At 40.1% G+C, this 9,800-nt stretch overlaps 1 protein-coding gene across 9 annotated transcripts in view; it reads right to left on the reverse strand.

Moving 5' to 3' along the window:
- Window positions 1-6,534, reverse strand: part of fgfr3 (fibroblast growth factor receptor 3) — a 96,480-nt gene extending 89,946 nt beyond the window's left edge. For all 9 annotated transcript variants that reach the window (XM_014995035.2, XM_014995036.2, XM_088002531.1 and 6 more), the window contains exon 1: window positions 6,058-6,534. The gene's annotated coding sequence lies outside the window, so the exon portion shown is untranslated. The remainder of the gene's footprint in view (window positions 1-6,057) is intronic.
- Window positions 6,535-9,800: the final 3,266 nt, after the last annotated feature.

Raw genomic sequence — 9,800 nt, forward strand, 5'->3', positions numbered from 1 at the left:
AGCTGGTCTCCCTCCATGCTTAGAATGCTCTAGTCTACTGGTTCTCACATGTTTTATGACAAGACTGCAAGTACAGAAAAGAGTGGTGCAACAGAGATGTTTTAGTCTGTTGTGTTAAAAATTTGAAAAAAATTTAAATCTTGCAGAAAAATTTTTTTCTGCAAGGCTAAGCTGTTTTCTCACCCAGTACTCAGGTAGACTCTGTTTGATTGGGGATCATTTTTCACACTGTACTGTGTCAAACAAACCAAACCTTTCAAAAAACCTGTTCCCCTCCTCGCCTGTGGTGGCGCTGCAGCAAGAACAACTGGAGAAAACAACATGAATACCTCAGATGCAGACATGAGAGTAACTTCCTTCTTCGCAAAATGTTAATGAAAATAGAGTGGCGTCAGATTTGAGCAGCTTTAGATTTTCTCTTATGACTTTGGTAAAAATACAAACAACAACAAAAAAAACAACAGACATTCCTCCCGCTAGCGCTAAACTTGCATGTTTGTTTTGGTTGATTTGACCAATCCCTTCTGCTCCTCCTCCGGAAATACAAACAACCACAAGATATTAATAAATATGGGTTATTAATATTAGTCCAGTTTTACTTATCAAATCGATACAAACATATTTAAAAAATAACAAAAAAAATCTGCCAATACCAATATGATTTAGTTTTGTGTTTATAGTCTCTACATCACTGTTTAAGTGCAATGCAAATATATTCATTTGAAGTTTTCCACATCATGAAGAATAGCAAAAAGAAAACTACTTATAAAAGAAATAACGAAGAAGTCCTACTTAAAGTTTGCTTTAAATAGGAAACTTTTAAAGCAGAAAGTTGCCTTTTTGCTATGTAAAAGAACAAGCAGACGCATGAAAGAAAGTGGTCTGATCAGATTGAATCCAAATTTTACTCTTTGGCTTATGAAAATGCTGTGTTTGACCACACTGTGAAACATGGTGGCGGCAACATAATGCTGTGGGGATGCTTGGCTTCCACCACAGAAGCTGGATGGAGGAAAACTCACAAAAAGGAAGGAGGAAAGTTCACCTTCCAGCCAGAGATAAACTGGACTTAATGTTTTGGATTGAAATATGTGAATGGTTCAGAATGGCTCAGTCAAAGTCCATGGCTAAATTGCAATTGAGAATCGAGCAAGACTTGGTAATTGATGTTTACAGACACAGAAGAAAATCCTGAATTGTTTTCCTCCCACTTCACAATTATGAGCTACAGTGGAGAAGGTCCGGAGGTGTGAATACTTTTACAAGGTGCTGGAACTGCTTTTGTATTTCCCTTGTTAAAAACTGACACCACCCTTTCTACTGAGCATCACTTAAATTAGCAAAAAAGCCACAAAGTCTCAAAGACACACCAACACTTTGGTGCACACACAAAGGTGTGTTTTCTACACACACAGTCCAGAAAAAAGCTTGTGTTGTCTTTCCTCCTAACCGTGCTGTTTTTCTTTCCCTGTGGAGGAACCGTGACACATTCCTTACTCAGCACAAACTGTGAGACTTTGGTTGCACCTTATCAGTTTTCTGCACAGAAAACACCAACTTAGACCACTTAACAAGACACACACACTGAACTCACACACATTGTCCTAATCTAAGCACTACACCTTTCATGCTTGCACACCCCTCAGCCTTTCATATTCTCCACACCTCTTCTTCTCCCCTCTAAGCCCATCGTGGGTTTGTGATAAGACCCCGAGTACGCCACTAAAAGCGCCGCTGCTTTGTTCGCTTTGGCAAGCACAGAAACATCCATGCTGCAGTATAAATTGAATAATCTTAGCTTTTCTTTACATATACATTCGCTGTGACTTCAGAGATCTGTTTGGACAAGTTGCATGGCAGCCTCTCAGCCATGTGAGACAGTAACAGCTCTGATTGACTAATGGAGGTAGTTTAGATGAAGACGTGGAGGAGAAAGCAAGTGTTGCGTGTGACAGATGGCATTAAGTTGAGACAAATCATCGTTCCCTGGAAGAAGACCGGCTGATTTAAGTTTTCTTTTGACTGCAGAGGAACTTCTCACCAACCGTTACGAGACAAACAGAGACGCAACAACCGGACAGAGAGCTGACTTGTTCTTTTTCAGCTCTGACCTTTGACCGGCAGGTCAAATGTACAAAAAGAAAAGTTATTTTCTTTCCCCTATTTAATAAATCAATCCTCTTTTAAAAGAAAGTGCAGCATGTGAGACATGGTAGAACCCCCCCCTGAAACTTTGTAAAAAAAAAAAAAAAGACTAAATTGGAAATCTGTACCAGCCTGGTCAGTGCATCTTTACTGATAAACTCATCAACTTCTAATAAAACTAGATCTCAGTGAGGAGTTCAAAAGCAGTTGTTATGCTAATATTGTCTTAAAGCGTAGAAAGAAAAACAGAACCAGAGCGGTGAATAAAACATGAACATTAATCATGCAGAACTATTTTCACACTGTTAAAGCTCAGGGGCAGAAAAGGGGCTCCGAGAACAGTTCAGAACTCTGTCACTACTACCCACCACCACCTCATCCTCCTTAATGAGGATCAATTCAACAGAGTCACACTTCTCCAGAGGAGAAGGAAAACCCAATAGTTGGGCTGCAGTCATCAGCTGAAGAGGCGTTTGGAGTAAAAACGGAGCTTCAAGGTTCCAAAAAGACGAGAATCAGCCTCACATCAGAACTGCTTTCTGTCATGAACACTCGCCTTCCTGACCCTTCGCCTCTCCAACCACTCAGACAGCTCCACATCAGAGCGCCAGCCTTCAGTGACAAGAGATATTGATCAGCTGAGAGGCAGGAGGAGTGTGTATGTGTGTGTGTGTGTGTGCTTTCTGCTTCAGGCTGCACAGAGCCCTCCGACGGAAGAGAGTCAGGCTCACCTCAGGCTGACACAGATTCACACACACACTGAAGAATGAACAAGACGTCAACTAATGCTATGCATCACAGCGGCTCAATAAGCACTCCTATAAACTATGCTGCCACACACACACACACACGCACACGCACACACGCACACACACACACACACACACACACACACACACACACACACACACGTTCTAAGTCGTTTTGGTTTTTTTTTTTGCCAAAAGTGATTATTTTTGTTGTTGCATAACTCATCTTTTAGCAACAAATGACTCAGCCCATTACTTTAGGAAGGTGACCATATTTATATTTCCCGTGAATATGTTAGTAGTTGCAAAACGTAAGTGTTGGAAAACGCACCCTGAAACTATACTAAGAAATGGTAGTGACAGTACGATGCTGAGGGGCTGATTTGTTTCAACTGATCAGAACAGAGCTGAACACTGACCAGTCTCCCAGGAGATTTAAACAGACATGATTACAATGGCCTAATCAAAGTCCAAACCTAACACCTATTGAAAACCGGTGACAAGAATTAGAAGCTGGTGCTTACAGAAGCTATTCATGAGCTTGAGCTATTTTGCAAAGGCTGCACAAGAATACAAATGCACTACACACTTTTCAGATTTTAATTTTTTTCCCTTCTACTTCACAGCTTTTTACTGCACTGTGATGATCTGCCACTTAGAATCCAGATAAAAAATAAATTGAATTTGTAGGTGTAATATAAAAATATATACATATATTATAAGATGTCATTTTAATAAAATTGCTGAAATTGTGTCACAACTCTTGGTTTTAGTGTGTAAAAATAACAGATACCAGTCGTTTTCCTTTTACGAATAAGAAACATTGAGGCCATTGAATTCATAAATAGAAAGGAAGAAACAATGAAGCGCCATTACCACGAGCTAAATGAGTGACTGAAAGCAATCCCGGCAACAAAAAGAGGCAATTAGTTTCACATTTGGAAGCGAAATGTGTCTGAGTAAACCGGTGGGCGGTATTCCTCGGGTCAATACGTGAAATTCATTTACAGAATCAGTTAAACTGTCATTATCCGCAGCATCCCCGTCTCTTATGGATCCCTGTCATTTTCTGGCCTTTGCCAGGACCATGAACCAGACCAAGTGGTCAGAACCACCCAGTCCAGAAGACTACACTATAAAAACTGATTTTTGAAGCCCTTGAATTTTAGTTTGTAAATTCAGAGGCTGAGGTTTATTTTGATAAGAAATCCTGATCAGGATTTCAGTCGAATTCATTCTGTTCACGTTGGGCTGCACGTATTAACTTTGTAAAAGTTAGCTTACGGTTGAGAAAGTTTTGCGTTGAAGCACTAATCTCAGCTTGCATCCAGCTTTGGAAGTCAAACTCTTCAGCAAACTGAACCGTTGCCAATAAACGGCACAGTTTAGCTGCGACTGCCACAGATTTAATACGTTCACCACTGTTTCAGTAACATTTTATTCCCTAATGACCAACACATTCTTCTTTAACATGCCATTAAAAACCAGATGGGAAGAGCGATCAAAAACGGAGAGAATTTAATGAATCTGCACGGGAAAGAAGCTTTTCAGAAATTGGTTGTACCCTCGTTTAAGCACTTTTATTTTTTGCTGTTAAACTTACAAACTCTACCCAGAAATGTTGACTAAAACTTATTTAAATGCAAACTGCAACACAACTAATACTGTTTTAGTTACATTTTAGACTTCTATCAAAATCAGTGTCCTTTTTTTTTAATCTCTTTTTAACATTTTAACAAAAGGAGAATAAAGTTCTTGTTGGTCCTTATTGAGGATCCAGCAGGAGTCAGTGTGAAACCAGGGATTCTGAGTATCCAGATAACTTTGTTGTGTGCAGTCATTCCTGCAGCTGTGAAACGTGTTGATTAATCCGAGCTCGAAATGTCTGAAAAATATGTCAAGGAAGATAAATGTAGGCTGTTAAACGGTTAATTCAGCAGCTTTTGCACTTCCTGTTGAATATTAAAACATAATACTGTTTACTGTTCTATTTCCCCACACACACACATTTAAGCCTGTATAGAAGAAACAATTAGAACTTTAGATAAATTAATTAATTCAGTTGATTAAAACATTTTTTTTAAATTACCAGAATTTAACTTTTCTATCTGCACGTTTTGAAAACTAGTGCAATTTCAAATGTCTTTTAGCTGCTAAGCAAAAAAAAAAAAGAAAAAAAAATAGAAAAAACTATCCTAAAATCTACCAGAATTAAATAAGAGCAAACAGCTACAGCAGTTTTATTGGTGAAATCCTAACAGATTGTTTTATTAGTGTTTGTGCTGCTGTCGGGGGAGAAGAAACCTTACATGTAAGAGATGGAAAACCGGGGGGAAACTTGCAGCTTTCTGGAGAAACTTTAGATTGGATCAAGGAGAATATGAAAGACGAATGGAGGGGATAAGGAGAGGAGGGGGGCCCTGAAGCCCGGGAAGACGTCACCGCTGCAGAGGGGAGACAGCTTCACCCACCCAGTGGAGGATGCCATGGCGCTGTATACTTTCTGAAAATAATCACTATAATTTTCTATTTCACAAATATATGATTTATTTATCACGAATAGAAGCTGAACCAGTCTTTTAACGCACACATAAAGATAATTAAAGATGTCTCCTAATTGGAGTCTAAACCTGCACAATTAAACTCCAGCCACATTCCCCACATGTTCGCGGTCCATGCATTTTCCACGATTTTTTTTTTTTTTTTGCCTTCTTTTTCCCTGGAACCAAAAGTGGAACTTTAACAACTAGAAGAAATGTTTTAGCTCAAATCAATCAACATAAACGAGACAATGCATTAAAAGCATTAAAATATGTGTATTTTCCGAAACCCTGGTCAATTTTCCTGAAAACATAAACCACAATGAGAAGGGTGTCCGAATCTCGTCCCCGAACCAAACAGACACGAGAATGACGCACAAAATGCGCACGGACTGCGCATTGATTGAGCCGCTGCCTCTGCGCCGTTTGTGCAGCTTTGATCCCGTAAATTCAAGTTGGAATCGGAATAGCGCAGAGTGAGACACTAAGAGCTCCAACCTGTCACAAACCCAACACAAAGAGGCAAAGCAGTGTTCAGCTAGTCTACCTGTAAATAATAATAATAATAATAATAATAATAATAGCATACTCCTACTAATAATAATAACAGTAATAATTCTTACCTAAATTAGTCAGTTCTGACAGAAACTCAGCCTTCAGGTTCCAGATGTCCCGCAGCTTTCATGAGAAGAAAATCAACCTCTATTGACCAGGAAACTTTAGGAAAATCCACCCGACTGTTGTCAGTTTCTATCGTTTTCAAAATACACACAAAACCCGCCACGAAGCCGTCCGAAACACTCCTCGAGACTTTACTGAAAGTGTAGCTCGCGCTGCGCCGCTGCCACAGCCTCCTCCACTACATCCAGCTCGGTCCACGCGCTCCTGCTCCTGCTGCTGCTCACACAGTCCAAACGGTCCAAAATACGCTCATCTCCTCCCGCGCGTGCGGCGGACTGGAAGACTGGGAAAGTGCGCTCGAGGAGAGTTGAACGCGACTCGTCCGCTTCTCTTCAAAGAGAATGACTCTCGCGCGCTCCGTCGCCACTGAGCAATCAACTCCCGACTGGCGAGTCTCCGCCGACTGCTCCTCTGTCAAGTAGTGGGGAGTTTGCAAGGTGTTGTCGTAAAGTCTGCTCAGTTCAGACACGTGCGGTACTTCCGTTGGCTACTTTCAAAATAAATTAGTTTCCCTAAATATTTTGTCTCGATTTTTTTTCCGACTGAAGTATTAAACGAAATGACAGAATCCAGGTATAAGAAAACAAAAAAGTTTCGGCTACTTCTGGGAAATCATCCCCCCAAAGGACAACGTTTTATCGCGTATTTCAGGTTTTCAAGGAGTAGATTTTTCTTCATTTGACATAGTGAAATTATCCATTCATATATTTTGCCCCACTTATTTCGCGGTTTCTTTTAGATAGCTTTACTTTATTCTATGGAGCAAAATGCCAGAAAAAAACATGGAAGAAAACCTGTTAAAGGCGATAAGGAAATTAAACATACAGCCAGAAAAACGGTGATTTACAGCAGAGTCTATTCGGGTGCTGGAATAGATCAGAACATGCGGATGGTTGGTTAAATTTCCATACTGTTTTTACTGTGAAAAAAAGCTAATAGCTAACCCGTCCGTATACATTAAAACTAAAAACATTTTGTTGGACTCTTTAAATAATTTCATTTTTAATGTTAATTATGCAATATTGTTGTTGCTCTACCTAGTCCGATATGTTTCCGATTGAAAATATTTCGGTATGTAAAAAATGTGAAGCTGCTCTTAAGATAAATAAATAAATAAATAAATAAATAAATAAATAAATAAATAAATAAATAAATAAATAAATAAATAATAATGTCATCTATATAGAATCCCTTGTCAGGGTGTCAGGATGGGGAATTATTTATTCCCTTTTACTTTGAAAACGGAACACGTCGATGTCAGCGTGTGCTTGCGGGTATGACGATTCTCGCGCTCGCGACACCTCTTGCTTTCAGCGGGACGCACGTGCACACGCCGGAGGGCAGGACCGTTAAAGAGAGTTCGGTTGCCCGCCTCGGACCCCTGGCGGCTCCGCTGAGGGCATGAAGTGATGAAGAGGTCTAAGGGATGAAGCGCCTCCCACGCTCTTCTTCTTTCACTCCAGAAACTTTCCCTCCAAGGCTCAGAGCCCCGAGCTGTTATCTGCCTGATATCATGCCTGGCTCTGGCTGGGGGGCTGCTGGTTGTTTTGGGTTTGAACCAACAAAACAACCTGTTTATCTACTTAGAAATATTTCTAAAGGTTAAAAAAAGAGCAAATTAAATTTGTGAAAGCTGAAAATACTTTAAAGCTTAATGGTTGAAAACCATTATGTTTCAGTTTACTGTTATAATAATGACAATATTACATCTAAGGATTAGGTTTCGTTCCAAATATTTAACTCATTAAGAAACAAAACAACAAAAAAATCTTTTTTCTTTTTTTTTCTTTTAAAACCAAAGTTTATTGTAATTTTTCATGATTTTACATCACTGACCAACACATTGAGAACAATAAATCTCAAAACCTGTGACATCTACTTGTATTCACCTCCATTTTATATATATATATATATATATATATATATATATATATATATATATATATATATATATATATATACACACACACACACACACACACACACTATTGCTATATAGTGACAGTGTAATATGAGACTTTGTTCAAGTGTTAGTGGTGGGAGAATCATAAAGTGGGACAGTCAGTCTGGTCCCAGCTGATATAAGAGTAAATGGTCCTAATTAAAATCCAGTCCTCATAGAAAACCTCTCAGAGGCTTGTAACTGTATCAGAGGTTCAACCTGATCATAGACGTCCAACATGTTTATGTACTAGAACTGGCCTAGAAAGTCCAATTCTAAATCCAGCTGGGAATTTGTGGCAAGACGTTTTCTCTGGATCATCCAATCTGGTCAAATTTCACCACAACACCAACAGGAAACAGTTCAAGCTCCAGTTCACCGATTCAGCACACCAAGGGGAAATTAGTCAGGTTTTATTTACTGACTGCCCTCAGCTGGTCCCTTCACACACCAACAGCGTCTCCCGTCTGTTTGTTTTTGCTGCCGTCCTTACAACTCTGCACTTCTTCAAGCAATTACGCAGAATTGCCATTAAAACCCATTTAATCTGCAGTGTAGTGCAGCCACCGGGCTAATCGCTGCCATCAGGGTCGACGCGACAGCACCCAACAAACCTTTAGGCAGCACATTAATTACTGTCGTCTCATAAAACTGTGTTTTGAGTACGCTGCTTTATGGCGCCATAAAGCAAAGCAGCCCACTACTAAGTGACCATCAGGAGGCTGAGGGAGTGTGCCGCTGTCGCCCAGGTTGTGGCGCTGCCTCCTGTCAGGCGATTTATGGCCACCTCTGTCGACGCGTCATGAATTAGGCAGAAGAAGACTGGCATGACATCACTATGTCGATGTTGACTCGTTAAAGCCTACATGGGAAGAGCGAGTTTCTCCTCAGTGCCTAAATTGATGTTCAGTCAAAAACATCCACATGAAGTTTGGAATCGATCAAATCAAAAATTGCATCAACACTTCCTGCTAACTAGGCACTGATGGTGATTCTGTAAGCAAGTCGTTTTTTGATTAAAAGAATAGCAAATGTCAATAATGGAAGGAAAATTTTAAAGCATCATAGCTGCAGTCCAATTGGCGGCATCGTGTTAGTTTTGATGTGGTGTAAATGAGGCAGTTCAGGAAGAGCTCAGAATTCTGTTAAAGTATTGTAAAAAGCTCATTTCTAATCTCTGTCTTTGTTTAGTATAAATCCAGATCAGTTTGAACCCAGAGACGCGGAGATGTCCATCCAACTAACCCGACAGGGAAGCAAGGAGAGGGTTAAGTAAATTGAGCATTTTTATGTCATCATATAAAATCTTATGTGTTGTGAAAAGCTAACAATCCACATCACCCTGAACGCATCAGGTCAGCCATATTGTGGTCAATGGAAGCCATGCATTTCTCCAGGTAGGGTCAAGTACTGGCACATGAAGATTGTTGACCTATTTTCTGCTTAATGTCTGAAAAATGACCAACTTCAGTCTTCTAGGGGCAGAGTTATGTAAAGATTTTTGAGCTTTACATCACGTTATAATGTTATTTCCCTCATCAAAAACTACCTGGAAGTGTTGAATTTGATTGTTTCATGCATGTTTGAGGAACACTAGAATCTACCGTGGCAACCTTTCAGGGGTGCCCAAACGCCTGATCAAAGTCCTGTTCCCCCCCCCCCCCCCCCCCGCTATTTACCCAAAGCTCCTCCTCCAATCCGAACTTCCACTCCAGTCTCCCCCCCCCTACTCAGCTCCCCAGA

This window comes from Poecilia mexicana, unplaced genomic scaffold (genome assembly GCF_051168715.1).
Source record: "Poecilia mexicana isolate PSO_F unplaced genomic scaffold, ASM5116871v1 scaffold_22, whole genome shotgun sequence".
Taxonomy (NCBI): Eukaryota; Metazoa; Chordata; class Actinopteri; order Cyprinodontiformes; family Poeciliidae; genus Poecilia; species Poecilia mexicana.